The 13,649-nt window shown below is 42.6% G+C and overlaps 1 protein-coding gene and 1 long non-coding RNA gene across 3 annotated transcripts in view; one reads left to right on the top strand and one right to left on the bottom strand.

Moving 5' to 3' along the window:
• Positions 1 to 7,295: 7,295 nt before the first annotated feature.
• Positions 7,296 to 13,363, bottom strand: LOC148685650 (uncharacterized). The gene is made up of 4 exons (XR_015950206.1): positions 13,128 to 13,363; positions 11,655 to 11,883; positions 10,887 to 10,967; positions 7,296 to 8,183 (listed from the first exon to the last, which is right to left on the bottom strand). It is a non-coding gene; the product is annotated as an uncharacterized LOC148685650 (long non-coding RNA).
• The window catches only part of MGMT (O-6-methylguanine-DNA methyltransferase), a 178,751-nt gene continuing 177,911 nt past the window's right edge, over positions 12,810 to 13,649 (top strand). The window contains exon 1 of one of the 2 annotated variants that reach the window (XM_088670422.1): positions 12,810 to 13,013. The gene's annotated coding sequence lies outside the window, so the exon portion shown is untranslated. The remainder of the gene's footprint in view (positions 13,014 to 13,649) is intronic. The other variant, XM_088670423.1, reaches the window with a different exon arrangement.

Here is a 13,649-nt window from a genome sequence, read left to right as displayed (position 1 = left end):
CGCCGGAGCAGTACCTATTTATCTACTTGCACTTTGATGTGCTTTCAGACTGCTAGGTTGGCAGGAGCTGGGACCGAACAACAGAAGCTCACCCCGTCTCGGGGATTCAAACCGCCGACCTTCTGATCAGCAAGCCCTAGGCTCAGTGGTTTAGACCACAGCGCCACCTGTGTCCCTATTTTATGCATCATTACTATTTCAGTCAAATGAAGACACTGGCATGGATGGTGCAGCAGATGCACACTAAGCTCACTCATGAGCAAGGCCATAAATGTCACCAAGTAGAAGATAATGCAAATCATGCAGTATAATTCTAGCACCTAGAGTCAGGACGAACAAGTGTGATCCTTCTTATCTTTGGGTGGAGATATGCACCTACTAAAATCTGATGGCAGCCTGCTGGGGGAAATGGTGGGCAGTAGGAGCTCCCCTGTTGGTGCTGATCTTAGACTAGCAGGTTAAACCGTAACCTTGACAGTCTGCTTGAATGAACCATTAGGTCCAGTCGTGACCGACTCTGGGGTTGCGCGCTCATCTCGCATTATTGGCCGAGGGAGCTGGCGTACAGCTTCCAGGTCATGTGGCCAGCATGACAAAGCCGCTTCTGGTGAACCAGAGCAGCTGTAGCGGTTCCTATTTATCTACTTGCATTTTGACGTGCTTTCGAACTGCTAGGTTGGCAGGAGCTGGGACCAAGCAACGGGAGCTCACCCCGTCACAGGGATTCGAACCGCCGACCTTCTGGTCAGCAAGCCCTAGGCTCAGTGGTTTAACCACAGCGCCACCTGGGTCCCACAGTGCTTGAGAAGGAACTAATTCTAGTTATGGATCATTATATCCATAAAGGAACTAGCTGCATTTCAAATTCACCCCTTTACAAAATGAATCAGTTCAGTTCAAGTTCATCCAAATTAACTTTTTAGTTCATAAAAAGTTTATCCTTGCATATATTTTTTTCTGGCATTCTGAATGTTATACAGTAGTTGCTGTACTGAAGAGCAATGCAGCGCTTAGTGCATATGCAAAGCTCTACACTGAACAAGTTTAAACTATGAAATAAGGTTTGCAAGTATGCAAACCTACCTGGAAGTAAGCTGCTTCACTGAACATGGTGGGTCAACATGGATCCACCAATCAGTTTATTCTGGTTTCGGGAAACAGGGTCCTGAAAATGCAATGTGTTAAAAACAGTTTTATTTTATATATGGCCAGCAAGCTCCTATAATTTTCAAAGCGTTCTTTTGCCTTTCTCCCCCTACTTATATGTTCACATTTTTATCAAAACCATTAGTACAATAAGCTTCATTCTGCTCCTCTCAACATATTCATTTTCCTTCTCATTAGCTATGGACCCAATTTTTCTTCAGTCAACCATAATACTTTCAAAAAAAAAAAGATTCTGGACTTTTTTATTGCTGTCCATTGATGTTTTATTAATTTTCTCTGTAGAATACTGGCATTATGGAACAATTAAGAGTAATATCAGCTTTCTATAGCCTGGAGCATTTTGGAAAGTCTCTTGCTGTTTTACAGGACTAGAATGAGAACAAGTCTATAAAAAGAACATTATCTTAAATATCATATGGGTTTCTGGCTTTTTTTATTTTTCAGAAGAAGTCTTTTTGTCGGTGTCAAATATGGCAACAACTAACACCAGATACAAACCATTGAAGCCAGTTTATGTGCACTTAAATCAGATATCTGAATGTAGGATGCATTTATGTTAATGTCAAACCATTTTGACAACTGGGTTCTGGGTTCATGTTGTCAGCTGGTAGCTTCATGTTCACTTGCAGCCAATCTACACAGCCGGGATGGGAAATCTGTTTCTCCAGATGTTGGGGCTCCATCTTCCATTAGCCCAAGCCAGCATGATCGGTGGTCAGGCATAAGGACAGTTGTAGCCCAACAACATCTGTTGGGTCCTCATTCATAATGTGATTATCACCTCAACTTCCCTAGCTGGTAAGAAGTGTCAGGGGCTGTTTCAGTTTCTGATAGGAGGTCACTGAGTGATTGTGGTATTTTGAAATATTTGAGTACGCAAATACATGGCTCGATTATAGCTGGTGGCAGGCCAAAAGACAGTCCTATATGAGATCTCCAGAGAATGATATTCCTGCTACCCTTGATACTGCTTCCTGACAGAGGCCTGTGCTTCTGCCCTGCCACAGCCCTTATTTTCCCCTTGCTTGCCCTTCCCTCTGGCTGGAATGATGGTGGTTAAGGGAGAGTTATCATATCCAACTATTTTTTAACCTTCATGGGCCATTACCTGTAATTTTGCTAACAGGAGATGTGCCTTACAATTTTGCCACAGATCATCAAAGATTATCTGGCCCCATTGTCCCCCTTCCATCCAAACCCAAACCTTATTGGAATAATTCGCTCAGCTGATTGGTAAAAGCTGCTTCATTGACAAGAAGAAACTTGCAGTTCCTCTGTGGTACAATAATATCAATGCGGCATTAGAGAGTTATTACGGTATTAGTGTGTCTGTATGCATGCATACATGTATGATCAGAAATGCAAATAAATAATTTCAAGAACCTGTCCTCACAGACATGTAAGCATGAAATCCAGAGCAAGGCAAAATGTATTTTAAGGTTTATAATGTGAGAAGAAATGTGTGAATAGCACAGTATTTAGTGTCAAACTCTCACCCTTGTGCTGTTAGATGAAAACTATAAGCTATGAATAAACATAAGGCGTAGTCTTGAACACCGTAATTCATTTTATAGCTGCTTTCCCACAATGTGTGGTACTAGAAGGCATCCTTAGGCTGCAGTCTTATGCTCACTTACCTAGGAGTAAATCTTATTGAACTCAATGGAGATGATTTTTCCCCCAGTAGCCATACAAGTGATTGTGCTATAAATTGGGGAAAGGTGTGGGTTTGTTTGTTTTTTAAGCCATGATCTTCAGCAAATTAATCTGCTATTTTACTTTTAAAATAATATTTTGCACCTTCTCAGAAGCGGTTAGCTTGAAATGCAGTTCCTTCACAAGGAAAGACAAGCTAACGTAATGCAACGGGGTGTGTGTGTTGGGCCAAAGGGTGCAACTCCCACAGCATTTATATATTGCATATCACAGCAGCTTTCTCCCTTCATATTTTGGAATTTTAAAAGACGGGCGAAAAGGGAACTCCTATCAAAAGAAGAGACACTGAAGACATTCATAAACATCTAGACAGAGAATTGCATTTTCAACAAAAGAACCTCAATAGTTAAGGCTACATTGGGGACACTGCTATGACCATCTTATTTTCTCATTATGCTGTCAGAGTTGGAATTCATGTCAGGTTTTGAAGCCATTGAAACAAAGGGTACTTTCATAAACATCCATTTCATAAACTACAGCATATCTAATTCTTTTCAGTTCCGAATGCAGAGTTGAACATAGAGCGTGTGGTCTAGAGAGAATTTGCCTGGAAAACATAAAACAATCTACTAGGTAAGTTGGGAAGCTGTTGACATAGGAAATGGAAATGGAAATATGCTAGTAGTCTCCTATATCTATAGTTTTATACTCTACTTTGCCTGATGCTTGGTGATTGGAGCAGTATATCTTGATGTTAGTATCCCATTTCAGAAATATTCTGACATTATCTACCTGGCAGTTTGAAAAATAGTATAAAACTCCCAATGTATTTGAGTACGTGTTTCAAAACAGCAATTGCAATATCCATTTCCACTGATGCAAGAGGTATGTTCATGCCCACTTCAAGTAGCTGCATTCCTCAGACAGCAGTATGTGCTTGATTTGAAGGAGGGGTACTCTTAAAGCCTAACTTTTAAAAAACAACCATCACCACAACAACCAGAATTGACTAGATTTATTTCCAATGATTCTTGGTAATGCAGAAGAGATAACAAATCTTGCCAAGCATAATTGCTGTCTCCTCTCTGACCCAAAAAGTGTGCACATTAACTCCAATAGGATTTATACATTAAAAGTGCCAGTGCAGATTTATTATTTCAGGAAAACATACCAAATTGCACTTTGCAAACCACTCTCTGTTTACAGTCGTAATGGAGCAAACATTTCAACCAAAACATCTGTCTGACACCACAATGGGCAACTACAAATCTTAATTCCCCACTCTGCCTTCCCATTATCCAGCAGTTTGAGGTGGGGGGGGGGAATACCTGTTTCTGTGATGTCACAAAGCACCTTGTTTTCCAATTCTTGGAGCCAGTCTTAAAAATGATGTGGCGCAACATAACACAACAAGGAGGGGAAATCTGCCTGCCTATTCTGGGGCAGCAGAGGGCAAGGCACATCCTTTAAAACAGCCTTCACCCAAACTAGCATGCCAATGGGAATTGGCGAATGCTGCTTTATTGGCGTTTTTCTTTTTCTTTTCGTTATTTTAAGGAGTCTTATAAGGGAATGCGGCACTGTTGTGAGAACATGTAGCCCACAAGTGGAGAATTTCAGGCCCAGGGTCTGAATGTGGTCTTGCAGGCCCCTCTATCTGGCCCTCAGGACTCTATTCAGAGTATACCCCCTCTCCCTACGTCAGGCTCCTCACCAGTCTGTTCCATGCCCTTGTCAAGTGCTTTGAACTGTGGTAATGCCTCCTGCTTACTTGCCTGCATGGATCTCTGACTTGGGTCTAGGTAGAATGCACCCTATTATACAAAGGTTTGAGTCGCATCTGTTTCCCCACCTTACCCACATTTTTTTTGGCTGTCCTCCACCCCTGCTTTGTTACCCTGTCCACCACTGACATGCAGCTCTAAGGAGGCTGCCCAGAACGTAGCCCTCACGCTGAAAAAGGTTCCCCACCCATTAAAAAAGTATAAATATCATCTGCGGGTTATCATGGATAAGCACACTTGTCCTCCACCTGCAAAGCCTTTCAAAATGAAAACAACTCCAAAAGCCTAACAGGCATGAGAGTTTAAGTCAACAGGAAGGAATGTGCATTGATTGTCACCATTGACAGAAACCCTGACAGCTGAACAACTATGCATGTGGTACCATTAAACACACACACACACACACACACACACACACACACACACACACACTACCAGATCTGACAAGTTGAGTGCAAAATGCCACAAGACTGATTATTAAGCAGCTTGTATGTTTGAAAACTGGCCACTTTAAGCTCCCATTGTTATGGGCCAAGAAGCAGATTGTGATTCCATCTGCCTTCCAAACAGTGCAACAGAGTACAGTAGACCTTTGCGTCGACTGCCAGTGTTTGGCAACTCTCTGTTTTTTGTTGTTGTTGTTTTTTCTTTCTTTCTTGTCCTTTTCTTTTCGGTTTGGCAGCCTTCTGCCAATCTATACTCTGTGGGCCCGTGTGAGCCTATTTCCTCTGTTTTCCTTTGATTCACTTGCTTTAAGCACAGGAGAAGGGAGTGACCACTGCAACTTTGCCTTTCCGGCCCTGTTGTTTTTGGAAAACATTCAAGCCTTTTAAATATATTGGCTTGGTGAGCTTTGCCATGATAAAGCTAGAGAACCTCTGATCTAACAGCACTGCAATCACATGGAAAAATAGGAGTATGAACCATTGTTCCTTCATCTTACTATTATAGCTATAGCGGAAGTGATGTGCAGTCTTATGGGATGTTATTAGGTTTCTGTCCAGAAAATCATGAACTGAAGCCATGTTCATGTGGATGATACCCCTTTTACATGCCTTCTATGCTGCCAGGATGTTTTAAGATACATACACAAGTACAAATGGAAGGATAGTATGTGTGAATTTCAGGCAGAATGCATATACAGGGTGAGTCCTTAAAAAGAGGCCCCTTGGATACAGAGTACACATGTTCCACGGTGCCTCTCTTAAAAGACTCACATTTTGGGACCATTTCTGGATACTTGTGCTACTTATAGCTTGGATTACCATGATTAGCAAAGCATGGTTGATTTACCATGATTAGCAAAGCATTTGCCAGTGCATTAGGTTGGTAATGCATACAAGGTCAGTAAGATGATACCAAGATTGTTCCAATAAAAAGTCATTAGCTGACCCTCTTTATGTCTTCTGCTCTCCGAGCTCAATAGAGTACCTGTTCTTTCTATCAAACTCATATCATGCATGACAGAGGAAATTCAGAGATGTGGTTGATCTGGACAACTTCTTTGGTGGTCTAAATTTTAAACCACCTGTTGGCAGAGAAGTGATTTATAAATTTAAAAACAAAATAAAGACTATTTCTTTCTTTTTAAAAAAATAATCAAACTTCTTCCTTCTCTTCTTTGCCTGGCCATTCTATATACGTACTTTGACCAAAGTGACCACAAAGGCTGTGTAGCCTATATATAATGCAAGTGTCACAAACGAGATCCTTTCAGAAACAGGAAATAAAAGTGTTCAGTTTAAACTTTGGAATCAACTCCAATGAGATTTAAATTTAAAAAAAATCTATGTATCAAAAATCTCCCACCTTTAATATGAAACTCTTTGTTAAACAGTTAGTATTAAATACCGACCTGGAATCTGCTGGCAACAGTCCCAGCCTTTGTTCTCATAAGGAAGTAAGCTTAGCGCTGTTGGGAATATTATGCCAAATGTGCTCCTGAACTTGGGGGAAATGACTGTTTTGTATTTTGAGCTGTATTATGCTAAGTGAATTCTAAATCCTAGTGTTAATAATAAATAACCAGTGGCAGTTGCTATCTTAAAACACACAAATGTGGAATGCAATTGAACCTAACCTGTACAAAAAGCCCAGTGTAAATTCTAGGCTAACCTAAATTTCACTTACCGGTATCTTCCTGCTAAATGGTTCCTCCCCAACAAAACACTGCAAGGCTGCTCTTTTACCTCCACCACCCTACAGCAATGTCATGTTTGTTTTCTTGCTGAACAGCACACATCTTAATGGCGCAAAGAGGCTTTATCAAGCCTTACTCCCTCTATTTTATGTAATCCAACAATTGGCTCAGGAAGGATGGCCAACCTATCAGTATGAGAACATCACCCTGAAAATGTATTTGTGCACAACCCAAAACTGCAATCCTATCCATCCTTACCTGGGAGTCAGTGTGACTTGCTCTTGAGTAAACATATTTTGGACTGGCCTATTAGTCATTTGAGAGAAGTGTGATTAAGTTCAGCAGATAACTACCAAGAGCTCTCTGGTGGTGAGAGAGAGGGAACCTTGACTTACAAAAACTTCTGAAAGTCAATCCTAATAGTGGCTTCTTGATTCATGTATTTGTGTCAAAGTAGGTATACTGTATATTTAAAACTTAGAATCATACGTGGTCTTTCTTTATAGACTAAGGAACCAGATGTATAAATGGTCTGATCAGGGGGTTTCCCATATATATTTTTAACTTTGTGTTCTAATAATTTCTTGCAACAAGAGATCTGAAGTTAAACAAGGAAAGCATTAAATGGACAAATCTACAATGCAATACCAGCAGTATTTAATGGCATTAAAGGAAAACTGGATTCTTAGCTGTCTTATCAGCTCTGTCTACTACATCATATTTTAGTGAACTTGTATAGCAGTAGACAGTGCTACAGCAACTAGATTATTTTAATACTGATCCACTCCAAGACTTTCCAGATTCAATCAACACGATCCACCGAGGAAGCCTACCTGTTCAGCTGATATACACATTTACATAGGGATACACATTGTGGTGTGTATTTGGTCCCCATTCAACCTGATAGCTTTATGTGATGTGCATCTCCACTGGCCGGATGTGAGAGAGGACAGGGCTTCTGTGCCTTCAATAGCTGTGTAGAAGATAGAATTTCAGCGGGTGTAGTTTACATCACAAGTGCTTCTACATAGCCATTCCCTGTGACACATGGCTATTAAAGGTGTAAAAGCCCAGCGTTCTTTTGAATCTCTCCATCCTACTCCATCTAGACCCACGAGGCCAACATATGAAAGCATAATTGACAGTGCACACTTATGCATGCCTACTCAGATGTAAGCCGCATTGCATTCAGTAGAACTGATTCAAAGATAAAAATGGATCTAAAACTGGATCAGGGCCAGTGTCAGTTTTCCTTACAGAATAATGTCTGTGTGCAATTATAATTTGAGAATGCGCTCTTGGTGTGACAGAGAGGACTGGTAGAGAAATATTGAAAACAAAACTTGCAGGACTCAATAAAATGAGTTCTTTCTGCTGTGCATGAAGCAAAGATATGCTGTGAGTCTATGGTTTCTTGATGAAATACTTTGTAAATCCTGCAAAAGAAAAGGAAAGAAAAACCAGCTAGAGCAAGCCAATTTCACATAGTGGGGCCTTTGCCAGAAACATGCTATGAGGGCCTCAAGTGTTAGCTTTCTACAGCTTCCATTACCCAGGCAAAACAAACAAAGATATATTGATTGTTTCTGTGTGGGTACCATTTATTTATTTGTTTGTTGGGTTTTTTTGCAGAAAATTTCAAAAGGAAATGAAAAATGGCCTGATTAGTCTCCCACTCAGTGTAAATCAAGGGTAATGTCACTAGTTTAATCAATACAAACAGTAAAATGTAAAGAACAACATAACCTATAAACTAAAACTGGAATAAAGACCAGAATTATTTATTTTACCAGGAGAAAGATGGGGAAGAAAAAACGCACACCCCTGAATGCCTATGAAGAATTAGAATGCAATGTTGGAATTCTTACTGGTGACAGGAACAAAAATAGTGGAATTTATCAGAGTTACATAATCTATATTTTCCACCAGAAAAAAAGCTGTATTTTACCAAACTAATAACTATTTGGTCCTTAGGCTGAAATCTCTCGCCCACATATACATCCTAGAGAGTAAGCCCCATTGAACAAAGTGGAACTTGCTTTCCAGAAAAGATGAATAGGGTTGTACTATAAGTTTACCAAGGTTGGAATCCAAAGAGCCAGGAAGTGATGCTCTGTGCTCCATGAATGAAAGATGGGGTACAAATGTAAGAAATTTGATGGGGGTGCAAATTGGGCTGTACCCAGACTTTGGAACTCCCAAGAGAGACTACCCTGGCACCCTCCTTATTGTCCTTCTGACCGCAGGTGAATATTGTTTTATTCTGACAGGTTTTAAGAACTGACTGTTTTTATGGAAATGGGTTTTTTATAGTGTTGTGCTGTTTTTAATATCTGCATTTTAATAATTTGTTTTTAAATTGTTTTGATTCTGTTAAACTTTAAGAACTTTTAAACTATGTTAAACTGTGTTTTACCCATGTTTTAAATTTTTGTAAACCACCTTGACTCTCAGCTGTGCGGAAAATGTGAGATATAAATAAACAAATACGTAAATAAGTAAATAAATAAGAACTATTGACATTCCCTTTTTATATCCCTGTATTGCTAAAGAGCAAGATTTGACATCTGAGTAGACATGTTGAGGACCATGCTGCACACATATATAAAAAGAGGATGCAAGTGATCTGCTTTGTTCCAAAATATTAAATAAGTCTTTCTAAATATTTGTGCGCATATGGTACCAATAATTTCCTTGAAGTTATTCTGAAATGTGCTACGTTTCCCATATCTATCACATAATGGATAGCGCTCTTCAATATTCAGTGATGCAAATTATTTGCTAAATTTCAAAAACAATTGTTACAAACTATTCTGTGCTTTTAATCATTGATTTTAATCATTGATTTACCAACTCAGTGTTTTTTAATGAAGCCACGATTAACATGGACTTTTACATTCAGCGAAAGCAAAAAAGCGCGCCTGTCATTATTCTGAATTGCATCAAAAACCATGTCATCCATAGTGAGTGCTGAATTAATCATTTGGCTAAATTATAGAGCCTGGATGAAGCTCACAACTGCATGGGCCATGTAGCTCAATCCTAGCCATCCTTACATGCAAGGTAGATCACTACTATTATTCTATGCATTGTATGGGCTGAAACTCAAGAGGTAGTGGCTTCCAAAAGGCCTCCCATGAGGTTACTGCTGAGGGCAGAGCCCTGACTGACTCCCGCTACAAAAACTGAGGCTGTTGAACCGACTTTGGGGCTGAAAGGTTCACCTGCTAGATTTCTGCCTGGAACCCCTGGAATCTTGCATCTTGGTGAATGGGGTGTCTCTGGGGTGGAGTGCAACACTATCGTTTAGCTCAGATCACTCAAATGAAGACTTCTTGTGTGCAAAGGAAGAAATGCAGGCCCACGCCACAAAGAAAACTGTGCCCTGCCTAGGACACAGCTCAGTAAAGTTTTCAATTCCAGCTCTGATTCCTGGAATATGGAGTGCTTTCCCCTCATCCTGGAGCAACTGCAGTTGGTCCCTGTTTCCAACACGGTTTACTTAAGCATATTCAGAGTTAGGCTGTATACATATTACTGTTTACTCCAGCTCCAATATGCTCCCACTATTGGTGCTTGAAGCCAAGTACAAAATGATGTTAGCCACAATCCATCTGTAGCCCATAGCTTCTTGAGAAATACTCCTGTTTATGATGTGCTTTTCCCCAAACCATCTGATTTCAAAACTGCAGTTAGGCTGAGGTGTGTGTACATTTCAGACAGCTGTTGTGCATGCACAGATGTTAGCACACGCACAGAGGATACATTTAGTGAACTAGACTTCGACACTAAAACAAATTGGGTCACCCACTCAACATGATATAGTGTATGCAACTTTAGGCATACCAAAGCCCATTGAGTCTTGAAAACTCTGCTTCAAAAAGCCATGTCCATCTTCTGGAATGTACATGTGGCTGACACCCTCATCTTTTCATTTCTGCTACGCAAAGGTAATTGGTAAACATTATGGCTTGCCAGTACCTAGTTGCAATATATTTTTTAGTATTTCTAGAACTGCCCATGTACTTTTTATTTTATAGAAGAAAGGCTAGTAGCAAACAGCCCTTCATTACAAGATTGTACAGTACTATCAATTAGGGTTACCCCCTTTAAAAAACAAAAAGCCCTTGCTCTCTTACCTTTCAACAGCTGATATACAAAACCTGAACTGATGGAAGTGTTCTGCTCACTTATTTTCATGCCAGAAAGAACATCAGAACCTGTATTTCACAACATAGAAAGCAATTAAAGGTACAGGTGTCCAGTAAACTGGTGTTGATAATAATGCTTAACGTTTGTACAGGGTTTCATATGAAAAATCTCTTGATAAACTTCATTGTTCTCTTTTTTTCACAAAGTCAATTTTCAAAGCAACAGGAAGGAAATATGTCCCTTTTGGCACCCAGATCATGGACCCTCTAGAGACCACAGTCTAAGAACCCCTGCCCCATATGGCTGATTATGAAGGACCTCCCCCAACTGGATTTCACATCCAGACGCGTAGCAAAGGAGGGACGAAGGGAGCGGGCCACCCCTAGCTCTACCACTCTGGGGGGACAGCGCCCCCGGCCCCTGGCCTGCCCCTCGCCTCCTCTGCTCGAGCAGGAAGAAGCACGGTGCCCTACGGAGCGGGTTGCTGGGCCAATCCAAACGGACTGTGCATGTGCGGACATGCGCAGTCCGTCCTGGCTCATCCTGGCGTTTGTCATGCATCATGATGTCACGATGCATGTGTCAGGACACATGCGCGCTGCGGAGTGTCGCCCCGCCCCCCGGGGGGGGCAGCCCCGGGCAGCCAAGTGGCACTGTTCGCCACTGTTCACATCACATACCAAAACAGAACCAAAATAGCATAATGCCTCTGAGAATAAACAGTCTACCTCCCCGCAAGTCAGAGTGGTACCTACCCAAACTTATTGGGAAAGATGCTTTTGGAAAAGTGCAGCCTCTTGGTCTCATACAAATAGTGGTGAGGCAAGAACTCAGGCTATCGTAATAATGTATCCCTGTTGATGATTCAAATGATACAATAGTTTCAAATAGTCTCTTCTGTGGTTGAATTTATTTATAGACATTTATACGTCAGATGAAGTGTATATACCAGGAAAGGGCCCTGTTTCGGAGATTCTTCATCAGCTGGAATAAGTTAAATATACCTTCATTAGAGACCCTCTAAGAACATTGAATACAGAGCATAAACAAGCATATCTGTGTCACTGTTTTAAGTTATCTTAAGCATGCCAGACATAAGATGTGACTTAAGCATGTCAGACATGGTCAGACATAAGATATGATAAACTGGAAACTTATTCTAGCACACACCCACACCCAAACTACAGCTAAAAAGAGAAGAGGAATGAGATATGTTTAAGTCTCTGCGTTGGGAGCAGTAGGTATGTGGAGCATGCTGGGAATTGTAGTTTACACTATCGGAGATAAACTGCTCGGCTTTCACCGCCTCAACTACAACTCCCGCAAGGCAAACCACCTTTGCACAACACATTTGCCTCCTTCCGTTCAGAGGAGGAAAACCCGGCCGTTCTACTTCGTCTCTTTCAGGTTAACCAAAGTGTGTGTGTAGCAGAAGCTCAGCTCGGGAGTTCCAGCTCTCTGTGCATGCAACTCAGAAATAAAGCCGTTTCCAGCGGGGGTTATGTTTTCGGTTTAAGGAGCTGCAGTAGCAGCAACAGCTGTAACGAGGCGGAATGTTTACTCTCTGAGAAGCAATGCAAACTGTTGCAAACTGCAGAGGCCTCGTCCCTTCCCAAGGCGGCTGCCAAACGACAGGCGGGGTGGGGGGCGATGCATGCTTACTCGGAAGCAAGTCGCACCGGGTTCAATGGGGTCTCCCGCCCGCCCAGCCAGCTGAATACAGAGGATTGCAGTGTCTCTTAACATTTGCAGTGTCGCTTTACGGAAGGCTACGCCTTCTGCCTCTACTCATTTGACACTCATTGGTCGGCCGACGGCTTAGTCCGGCGGGCGTGCTAAAAAGAGAGAGAGGGAGAGAGGGGGGGGGGATCGTCGGAAAGCATCCACCCCACCTTCCCTGAGCAGTGAGCGTCTGGGCGCAGGCGCGGGCCAGTGGCCTCTTCAGCTGTTAAAACCCAGAGAACAGGTCCGGGCTTCTCCCACCCCCCATCCCCCACCCCAGTTTTGTCTAATCTCTTATTGCCCCGCCTCCCACTTTCGCTCGTCTCCCTTTCCTGCCCACAAGTGCCTTAAGAGCCTTCTTCCCTGCGCCGGTTGGGTTTGTGTGCTTGCAGGTGAGCCCCTTCGTATCCCTGTTTGTTGAGCTGGTAAAACAGTGAACCTGACGGGATGAGGGAACGTGTGAACAAGTGAGCGGGGAAAGAAACGCAGCGCTGATTTGACCTCACCTGATTTATATCGCTATCGTTGCCTCTCTGGTGCTTTAAAGCAAAAACAAACCACAACTCGTGTGCACGGCGTGCGTGTGGCCCGGATTCCTTTGCCAAGCGCCAAGGTGTCTCCCCCCCTCCCCCCCCAAAAAACTATTGTATCCGGCGTTCAGAGATAAGAGGGGGAAATGGCCTATATTTGGGCGCAGTCAGCTTGCGTAATTTGCAAGACTTTTAAAAGGAATAACCATGATGAGTTTCATGGGCGTACCCAGGATCAAAACTAGGGAGGGGCAAGGGGAGGGGCCAAGGCACGGAAGGGGAGGGGCCACAAAGTGGGCGGGAACGGTGGGCGGGAACGCTGAACTCGCGCTCCGCCGGGCTGTGCCCCTCCCTAGAAGCAGGGTTGGTGAGCGGAGGCGGAGCCCAGCCCAGCGGAGCGCGAGTTCAGCGTTCCCGCGCGCCGCGCTCTCTGGTTCCCCGCCGCGCTTGGCCTTGCCAGAGGGCGCGACGGGGAGCTGGAGGGAGGGCGCAGCGCGG

This window comes from Zootoca vivipara, chromosome 5 (assembly GCF_965207765.1).
Source record: "Zootoca vivipara chromosome 5, rZooViv2.hap1.1, whole genome shotgun sequence".
Classification (NCBI taxonomy): Eukaryota; Metazoa; Chordata; class Lepidosauria; order Squamata; family Lacertidae; genus Zootoca; species Zootoca vivipara.
The sequence above is the reverse complement of the archived record's forward strand: the minus strand, read 5'-3'. Positions and strand labels throughout refer to the sequence as shown.